Source organism: Lepisosteus platostomus, chromosome 12, assembly GCF_059453375.1.
Source record: "Lepisosteus platostomus isolate fLepPlt1 chromosome 12, fLepPlt1.hap1, whole genome shotgun sequence".
NCBI classification, from domain to species: Eukaryota; Metazoa; Chordata; class Actinopteri; order Semionotiformes; family Lepisosteidae; genus Lepisosteus; species Lepisosteus platostomus.
In genome coordinates this window covers 17,024,108-17,033,661 of record NC_142622.1, presented here as the reverse complement: position 1 = coordinate 17,033,661, position 9,554 = coordinate 17,024,108, and the positions used below count along the sequence as shown (strand labels likewise).

General features: G+C 41.5%; 1 protein-coding gene across 7 annotated transcripts in view; it reads left to right on the top strand.

Annotated features, from left to right (window-relative positions):
- The first annotated feature begins 230 nt into the window (after positions 1–230).
- Positions 231–9,554, top strand: part of plekhf2 (pleckstrin homology and FYVE domain containing 2) — a 30,706-nt gene continuing 21,382 nt past the window's right edge. For 3 of the 7 annotated variants that reach the window (XM_088601181.1, XM_088601185.1, XM_088601184.1), the window contains exon 1: positions 231–396. The gene's annotated coding sequence lies outside the window, so the exon portion shown is untranslated. The other 4 variants (XM_088601186.1, XM_088601183.1, XM_088601188.1 and 1 more) reach the window with 4 other exon arrangements.

Sequence of the window (9,554 nt, the reverse complement as noted above, 5' to 3'; positions counted from 1 at the left end):
AGGCACGCGCGATTTAGTCATAGTCACACCACCAGTGTGGCCGGGTATGCCCTCCCCAAATAAAAAAGAAAACACCACATGGAAAATACATTGAAACAAAAATGACGGAAAAAAGTGGCACACCCTCCAGCCAGAAATTCCCGCTCGTCTCAGCCTTCTTCAAAACGTGAACGCGCAGTCACATCCCAGCCTTCCTGCTGCGCGCACGCTGCGTGCGCGGTGACGTCACGGCCGCCGCCACTGCGGGAGCCATGTTGTTATTGCCCGTGAAGTGCTAAACTAGCTCCTGGGAAAGAAGCGAGGTGGAGGTAGGGGGGCATCAGACAGCGAGTTTAGTCTGTATCAACGGAAGGAGTAACAAGTGGCTTGGAAGTTTCAGCCAGAAGCTTAAATTGGGTAGGTGAGTTTGATTTGTTCTTGCTCAGTGTGCGTGTGTGCGCGCTGGTTTCTAGCGTTGCGCTTGCGAAAGTAGGGGTTTTGAACTTCTCAAGTCAATTTCTTCCTAAACTTCACTACAACCAGCGACACTTGGAAATGTGACAGTGAAGGGGTGGAGGGAGGTGGGGTAAGGCAGTGAAATTGAAAACGAAGTTGCTGATGTTTCCTTTTCGGTTTGGGTGCTTATTGTGTTGGATTAATCGGCCGAGGGGAGTCAAGTTACAGAGTCGCGGGCTGCGAACTTGAGTGAAAGAAACTGGAGACTTGAAAAGCTGGAAATGGATGCAGTGCTTTAAAGTGGCGAAATCGAACACCATTCACGAAGGCTGGGTGGGGATGAGATTGGGACCGAGGTGATCGGTCAGTATTTCCACATGTGTCTGTGAATCATTCGGGGATCAGCCCGGTATCTTTGACAGGGACAAGTGGCGATCCCGTGTCAGCCTCCCAGGATAGCGGCTTTGCTCGAAAAATCAGCCGACAGTTCTGTCGGTGGTTTTCAGAATTCTCTGTCTAGCGTTGTCCGAAAAAAACAAAACAAAAAACGTGTCGTGTGAGCCCGTCCGTGTCCTGTCACCAGAGATTTAGCACGCCTTTCCGAGGAGTGTCCCTTCGTCTGGATGGAAGGAGGCTCGTCTCTACAAAACTGCTTGCGCTCCTGACCTGGACTGGGTGTCCGTGGTGTGATCGCCGTGAGCAGAGTTAAAAACACGCAGCACCGCGTCTCCTCTCGGGATATTGTCGATATGACCCGCTCGACTGGGTCTGGACCTGTACCGTGAGACCTCCTGGGCTAGTAAGAGTTCAAAAGCACACTCTTCGGACCTTACGCCCCCTGCTCTGTGGAAGCGCGCTTTCTGCCTCTTCCCGAGCAGAGCTGGACTTCAGACCGTGTCTTCAAATCTAACTCGTGATGGAGTTTGGTCTGGCTTTCCAGCGCGTTTTAAAACAGCCGGTATGTGTTGGACGTGGTATGGTGTTGGTACTGTATCTACACTGCTGCACTCGCCACGCGTCTTAACATCAAGGACCCCGGTGAAGGATTCAAATGTTCGTTATACAGTATATTGGACTAGGGTAAGGATTGAAAAGATATGCAGAGGATGACGATTTCAATGAGAAGTTTTGATTGGTGGTGGTAAACATTAACCAGAGCCCTCCTTCAGCCGCTCTTTTGCATTATTTATGTGAAGCATACGTATTGAGCCATGTCTAACTTAGCGTAGATAGGTTTTCTGTAAAAAAAACAAATCTTACCGAGACACTTTAAAACATTCTGATGAGGCAGGCACCTGTGGGAATCAGTTTTCTCATCAGTATCGTGGTGTTAAGGTGGATACATTGAGATACCTCTCATATAATTCATCGACCATCTTTCACCATTTTTTTAAAAACTTCCCCTAAAATAATGCTTATGACTCGCACATCAAAGCTTATTCTAGTTTATGGGCAGCTAAGCTTGTCATAATTAGCATGTTTGGGGTACTTTTGTTTGTGCAATGTCTTAACTGAATTATTTGAGATGTAAAAAGGTTTATAGCTGACTTTTCCCCTTGTGTGCACAGGCAGTTTTCAATGCACATTTCTATACTAATAGGATGGTGGTTGTTTCTTTTTTCAGTTGATATGAGCATGTGAAACTAATGTATAGAACATCTGTTATCGATATCCTGTTCAGAACCCAAGACAGGTTACAAACGAGAGGGGGCATTGAAAATGAAATCTTTAGTCTAGCCAGGCACTGTCCCGATGAGGTGATGGGATGATACGTTTTGCTGACCGTGTACATTCATGCCCTGCTTGTACAGCAGGACCTACAGTAATTAGCATGTTAAGAGTTTGAATGTTGCCTTATGGAGTCAAGACTCTCTTGAAATCTGGAAGAACACAGAAATGCAAAAGGAAACAAATTAATGATAAACTGTTGGCAAATTTACAGGTCAAACTGAGATGAAAACTGTGATAGGACACTGAAAATTTTAAAAAGGCATGTTGGTTAATTGCTCAAAAGATGGGGAAATTCTGCTACTACTGTATAATCCTTTTCAGGCTTAGGTGGTTCAAGACTGCAATTACATTTTAAAGTTTTAAGTGTCTATAAGGCTTTTTTCACTCACACCTGGTCTTACATACGAGTATGGACTTTTTTAGATCTTTGTACACGTTTCTAAAATGTAAATATATGTTCCCATCAGTATTTTCTGTATGTTGTTTACTGGATGTAAAAGAGGCACTTTACCTTTCATTTGCTAAAAAAAATAGACTTTTATTGACAGTAAAAATATTTAGTTATTGTTTATGCAGGTTTAAAGGAGGATCCAGAAATAAAGAAAATTGTTTGAATATATCAGAAATATTGATAATTTAATCATTCTGACATATTTCTAAATAGAACCTACCGATGCTTTCGTGTAGATTTGTGGAACGGTGAGTTTCTTCAGAGCAGTTGTAGTCCTGAAACCTTAGATACCCACCAGCTCACCAGCCACCACTAAACCTGAAACAGTGTGGGCTGTTTAACAGCATTTGGGTTGACTAATTAATTGCAATGAGAAGGTGTACAATTGTACTGTCTGGTGTCCCTGAAAAGATCTGGTCACAGTAAAATTTTTAAGAAGGGTCAAGATTCTTTACCTGCTTCACTGGATTGTTTTGAAAGGGGAAACATTTTTGCATGCTAATTTAATGCTGTGATTTTCAGTAGTGCAGTTAAAAACGACTGTATGTCTCTTAATAGAAACCTCAACAGGGAGCCACAGTAGAGAGGCATTTGTTAATAAAATTGACTTTTAAAGTAGTTAAGAGTCAAGTGTACTGTTCGCATACATAGTTAGATGAGTTTGACAGACTAGTTTTTGGTTTGCATACCAATTATGTAGGCTTTACTGTGTTAACAGAAATTATCCTGTGCATCTTAATGTTTCTTTATCATTTTTCCAGTAAAATTAAATTACTTTGTCTTGTACTGTATTTGACACTGCATTAGAATTGTGAAAGACTAAGTTCTGTTGCTACAGCATATCAGAGATATTTTCCCGATTCACTAATCCTACTTCACAGCGTTATGAAAGATAGACACATTAATACTGTATGATGAATAACTCTGCTGTACAAATGGCTAAAGCACACTAGATTTGCACTTTAACATATTCTTCTGTACTTTTTAATTGTCTTTCCTTGCATAATTGTAAGTCCCAGAGGTAAAAGAAAAAATCTTAAAAACTCCCCTGTGTTCAAATCTTTCCAAAGTATTGTTCATAATTTTTGTCCTTCAAAAAGTCAGGCATGGTTTCTAAACAGTTAGGCAGTGATACATAGTGGTCACGGTCACTTTGATGTGAAATCACCCTCCAAATCTTCTTGAGGACTTAGTGTGCTCCTGTTGATAAGATAATGACACCAAAAAACAAGCGTTTTCTTTGTCAATAATGCAGGAAGTTATGACACAATAAAGGCGGAGTAGAGTCCTGATGAAGTCAGTTTTTGATGTCCTGCATGTTGTGAGTGCGGAAGTCGGGCAGGCCTGAAAACCACAGTCTCATCATTTTTCCTAGGATAAGTCTGCCTGCATGTGCAACGTTAAATCAACACCCAAGGAGGAGCAGTAATTGATTTTGCATAGTTGGACCCAGTTGCTTCCCATCCAAAGAGTGGTCTACTGAAAGCCTAGGCAGTGTGTACTTATAGCCTTACAAACATAAATTATAAGTGTAAATATTCAGTATTTTTATGATTCTATAAATCGATATAGTTTGCTGCGGTTTTGTCTCTGAACTTTTTTGAGGCTCCTTTTTGTTTTTTGCAGACTTGTACACAATGTCTTTCTTTTTATGGTTGATCTTCCTATCTGTTGTGTTCCTTTACATTCTCAGTTGTCTGCCACCCACCTGCTTTATAGTTTTCATTGTCGATTATTAACATATTTCCAGTCTCTCACCTTTATGTGAGGCCTTTAGTTTTTAAGGTGACCTTTAATGTGGGCGTTTTTCCTGCATGAGTTAGTGCGTTAACGTACTCGAGCTTTTACTTTTGTGAACAAAAATTCACTTTTCACGTGGTGAGTGTGCTACCCGTTTCTCTGTTGCAAAAGATTCAAGTGGTAAAGTGTTTTCAGGTGTCTTCTAGAGAAAAGAAGAGCCCTGTGCAGTATTTCCATATGAGGGGATTCTGAGAAGATAAGAAAGGTGACAAAGGCCATTTGCTCAGCGGGTTGCTGTAGCTAGTAGCTGATCTAAGGATCTCATCCTGGTATCTTGAGTTTTCTCTAACTTTACACTCTGTGTGAAGAGGTACCTCCTGGTTGGTGCTAGTGTCAGCATAATACCTTTTCTTATCTTAGTTTGCCTTTTTCTTTGGGGAGAAAAATCATTTTCATAAGGAAGTTCTTCACCTGTATCTGAAAATCCATCTGAAACACTGTATTGTTTCTATTGGTATCTAGTGGTTAGAATTCGGTAGTTAATAATGGTGTTGAGCTTTTAGGGTTGTGGGAGTCTGAAACAGGACATGTTGTGGAAGCCAGCCCCCTGACTTCTTTCAAAAAGCAACTGGAGGCCCTTAGATTAATTAGCTGTTATCTGCCAAATGGGCTGGATGGGCCAAGTGGCTCCTCTCATTCTTAAACTTACTTACCTGCCAGCAGCCATGGGTGGGAGACCTTCTGGGGAAGAAAAAGGTTGCTGATGGAAGAGGTGTTAGTGGGGCCAGTAGGGGGCGCTCACCCTGCAGTCTGTGTGGATCCCAATGCCCCAGTGTAGTGACGGGGACACTATACTGTAAAAAGGTGCCATCCTTCAGATGAGATTTAAAACAGAGGTCCTGACTCTCTGCGGTCATTAAAAATCCAAGGGTGTTTCTCGAAAAGATTAGGGGTGTAACTCGAGTGTCCTGGCCAAGTTTCCCATTGGGCTTTACTTATCATGGCCTCCTTATAATCCCCATCTCTGAATTGGCTTTATTACTCTGTTCTCCTCCCTACTGATAGCTGATGTGTGGTGAGCGTTCTGGCGCACTATGGCTGCCGTTGCATCATCCAGGTGGGGCTGCTCGTTGGTGGTGGTGGAGGGGAGTCTCCATTACCTGTAAAGCACTTTGAGTGGAGTGTCCAGAAAAGCGCTACCTAAGAGTAAGCAATTATTATTATTTTATTATTATTAATAATAATAATATTACGGGGAAACAAATCCTGATACAAAATTAGAGATTTCTGAATCAGTTGCGACCTACTCCTTCCAAACTTGGATTCTTTGAGGTCACTTCTCAGCGCTGTTTTTTTATTTTATTGTCAGACTGAAAGGAGTCTTTAAAGGAGCTGTTTGTTGCCTGTGGTTAAAATGTTTGTTCTACAGACATGTCCCCTTTCCTGAAATCATGATGTTTTCGAGAGCTGTTTTGCCAGACATAAGCAGGAGATTTGACCTTGCAGAACCCGGTTTTAGAAGAGCAAGACAAAAATTATTAAACATGCATACATAAGTTATGCCTTTTCTTGCAGGGTGGTGACTTGTATGACATTGCTTAATGCAAGCAAACCAAGAATTTACGCAACATTTTTGCACGTTGGTCTAGATCCAGTCTAGTGCTCATTTCTTTAAATCCTCAACACAGGACCTCAGGATGTTGATATTTTGGCTTGTGATTTAGTGTTTGGCTGTATCAGAATTTTTAAACCATTAATGGCAAGAAATAGGGCATGGCATAGAAGGACTGATTTAAGTGTCAATGAGCAGGGATGTCATTTTCTATTAAGTTTAACTGGCAGTACAGAGAAGTTGATCTGTTTTAGGGTCTAATGGATAAGGCTGCAGCACACTTGGTGGTGTTTTCTTGCTTGTTACCTTGTCTCAATAAAAGGTAATTAGCTGTTTTTTTGTGATTGGTATAATTTGATTAAGATCCTGCACCCCAGAAACCCTACAGTAGCTCAGACTCTGGTATCTGGGGCTGTGGTCAAAACGGTGAACCTTTGAAGGCTTGCTTGCTATAACTGGATAAAGAGAAAGAGGGGTGGATTACCATATGATCTGGGCTTTTAGAAGTAAGCCCACCTACTAAAAGGGCATAAAATTAATGATTGAATTGTTCAGCCTGTTGTCGGAATCATAAAAGCTTAGCATGTTATTGATTGGATGTGGGCATGGTTTCTGTGATCTGCATTGCTGACCAATGATGTTTAGTTGAGTATTTTGTTTTAGTTTAGAGCTGGGATCAGAAAAGTGGTAAACGTTTTTTTAGAATATGGTACAATATATTTTTAGCATCTGAAGATGATTAAAACGATTTACTTTATCTCGGAGATGTGTCTTATCTATGGAAACGTGCAGTGTAGTCCTCTCACTGCATGGCATGTTCGTTCAGTGCACTTCATGTGTAAAGGAGTGTCAGCGGTGTTTTAACTCCAATTGTCTTTAGTGTAGGGACCTAGGAGTAGGCCCTCCGCGTGGAAATCGAGCTGCAGAGCAGGCTTGCACTGGGTTCCAAGTCAGCAGCGCTGTGCCGTCACACAGGCGTGAGTGGGCAGCGTTGGCAGCTGTGCGGAGCAGTGTGTAGGGCTCTGGGCTTGTAAGTGAAAGCTTCTAGGTTCAAATCCAAGGAGGGCCACTGCTTCTTGTACTTTAACCAAAATAAAATTCACAGACAAATAGATGGGTGCCAATGTACTGAAAGTGGGATGAAAGCATCAGCCAGCTCACATCGCAAAACTTCACTGCTGGAGTTAGACTTCAGTTACCGGTCAAAGCAATAGTGTTAAATGCCCCCACTCCCTCTCACCATATTATGATCTCTCCTAACGTCTTCCTGTACCCACAATGACTGTACTCCTACACCACTACACACATGTAAGCCAAAATTGTACTGTCCCCTCGATAGCCCAGTAAAACTATACCGGTCGTAATAATATTTAATATTTATTAATTAACCATACTATTTTTGCACTGTTCCAAGAATTACCTTGCACTGTTTTTGTCCTGTTATATTTTCTCTGTTTGCGGAAATTTGCACAGTTTTGATCACTTGATTACATGTTCTTTATGTTATGTTATGTTATTGTTACTGTCTTTGTTACTGTCTATTGTCATATCTTCTGTCCTATTTATATAATGCACCCGAGTGACTAATGAGAAACACTTTTCATTATACTATGCACCTGTGTAAGTTTAATGACAATAAAGTTGAATAAAGAATAAAGTCAAGACTGCAAGAAATGGCCGGTTTTGTCAAAACCACCTGCCAAACCAGTTTGATAGAATGACACTGAGAAAAGAATAAGGGCACTGTGTGACATACACAGTCTTGTAATGATTGCAGTCTTGCAGGGTTATGCTGTGAAAAAAGTTTGGGTTTTTCTTCACCTCTCACATCTCTTGTTCGTGTTGTAGATTAAGCTTTAGGTTTTAAGTGTCAACAAAAAAAGGGTTACTCTGTTTTGGTTTTGGTGTTTCTTATGTTTAATATACATTTATGTAATGAACGAATGCTCAGTTAGAATGAGCTAAAGGTGCCAGAGTATTTCACATTGCCCAAAAGGTGCGGTTGTTTAACACAGTCTTCCTGTACGGTGTTTTAAAAGGAGCCTGAGTTCCTTGGACATACAGTAAACTACACCAGTGCACCTGAAAACCTAAAAGTCATTTTCCTCTTTGCAGTTAAGCTGGTCTTGCGGTATGCTGTGTCTGCCCATCGGCAGTGCATTTCATTGCTGAAAACAAACAGGCATTTTGTGTATATGTTTCAGGCACAGTCACTTAGTGGCATTTTCCTTAGTTGCAAATTGCTGGGGTTTTAGTGTGATAAAAAATACCACAGATATGATTATTTCTATTGCTGTACTTGTTTCCGCTTCAGATTCAGAGAGGCCTTTGACTGTTTCGGTCATGGCTGTTTAATCCAAGTGCAGTGTTCATATGATCTTTTGGAGGTGTACAGGTTATGAAGTTACGCATCTCTGAATGTGGAAGTATTGCTGGTTAAGTACAGTGAGGACCGGAAGTGACTGGACATTACGATTAATCTAAAATGTGCTTGGGCAACCTAAAGAGGAATCGCCTCTTGATTTTCGGGGGGAACAGCATCTGTTAAACAAGGTGATGTTTGGCTGCTGCTGTTACGTTTGAGAGCTGATTCTGAAGCCTTTTTATTTAAATTCCCCATTGAGTTCCTATGGTTTTAAAAACTGGGGGGAAAGAAATGAACACTTAGGCATATTTTAAGCAAAGTGTGCTTTATATCTAAAATGGGCTTTATGTGAATGCAGTAGAAAGTTCCGAAGTATTTCAAGGGCTGCTGCGTTAAAAGCAGGCGCATTCTGCTGAATATTCATGATGAGAATATCCTCTGGCAGGCTCAGTGCGTGATGCAAATTTCTCACCAGTTTAACTGGCCAAAATGAGAATCTCATTAAACAAACGCTGAAGGCAGATACTCAAATCAAGGTTTCTGTATTTGAATACAGGCCAGAGGAGCAGCTTTGCCGAAAATCAGCCCTGCCTGGCCAAACAAATGTGTGAACGCTAACAAAATGTCCACAGGAATCTTTATTGAATTACTGATTTGTAGTAGGACGCTGCAAGATCATTTGCCAGCTAGCAGCCACGATGGCACGTACAGCCCTCACATCCCACGCACTGGGGCCAAATCTCCTTGGTCTGAAACTCCCGCGTTTCCGTGAAGTCTAGGTTGATTAACAAAAAAAGTAACAGACAAAAAATTTTAAAATGATTATAGAAACTTGCGCTTTCACTAATTAACCAATGTGTTTTTTGTACATGAATGAAAGAAACCATCAATAAAAAATAGTAAACAATTGCAGTTTTCGGTGAAAAATTTCACATTGTAATGTTGTAATAATGTTTCTTTATTAGCCCTATACAATTTCTTGCATTAGGAATTCGTCTTTTCGCATACCCCAGCTTTTCTCCATGGAGACACAGACACACAGACAGGGAGAGAAGCTTGGGGTCAGAGCGCAGGGTCTGCCATTATACGGCGCCCCTGGAGCAGTTAGGGTTAAGGGCCTTGCTCAGGGGCCCAACGGAGTAGGATTCCTCTGCCGGCCGCGGGATTTGAACCGGCAACCTTCCAGTCACAGGCGCAGATCCTTAGCCACAGAGCCACTG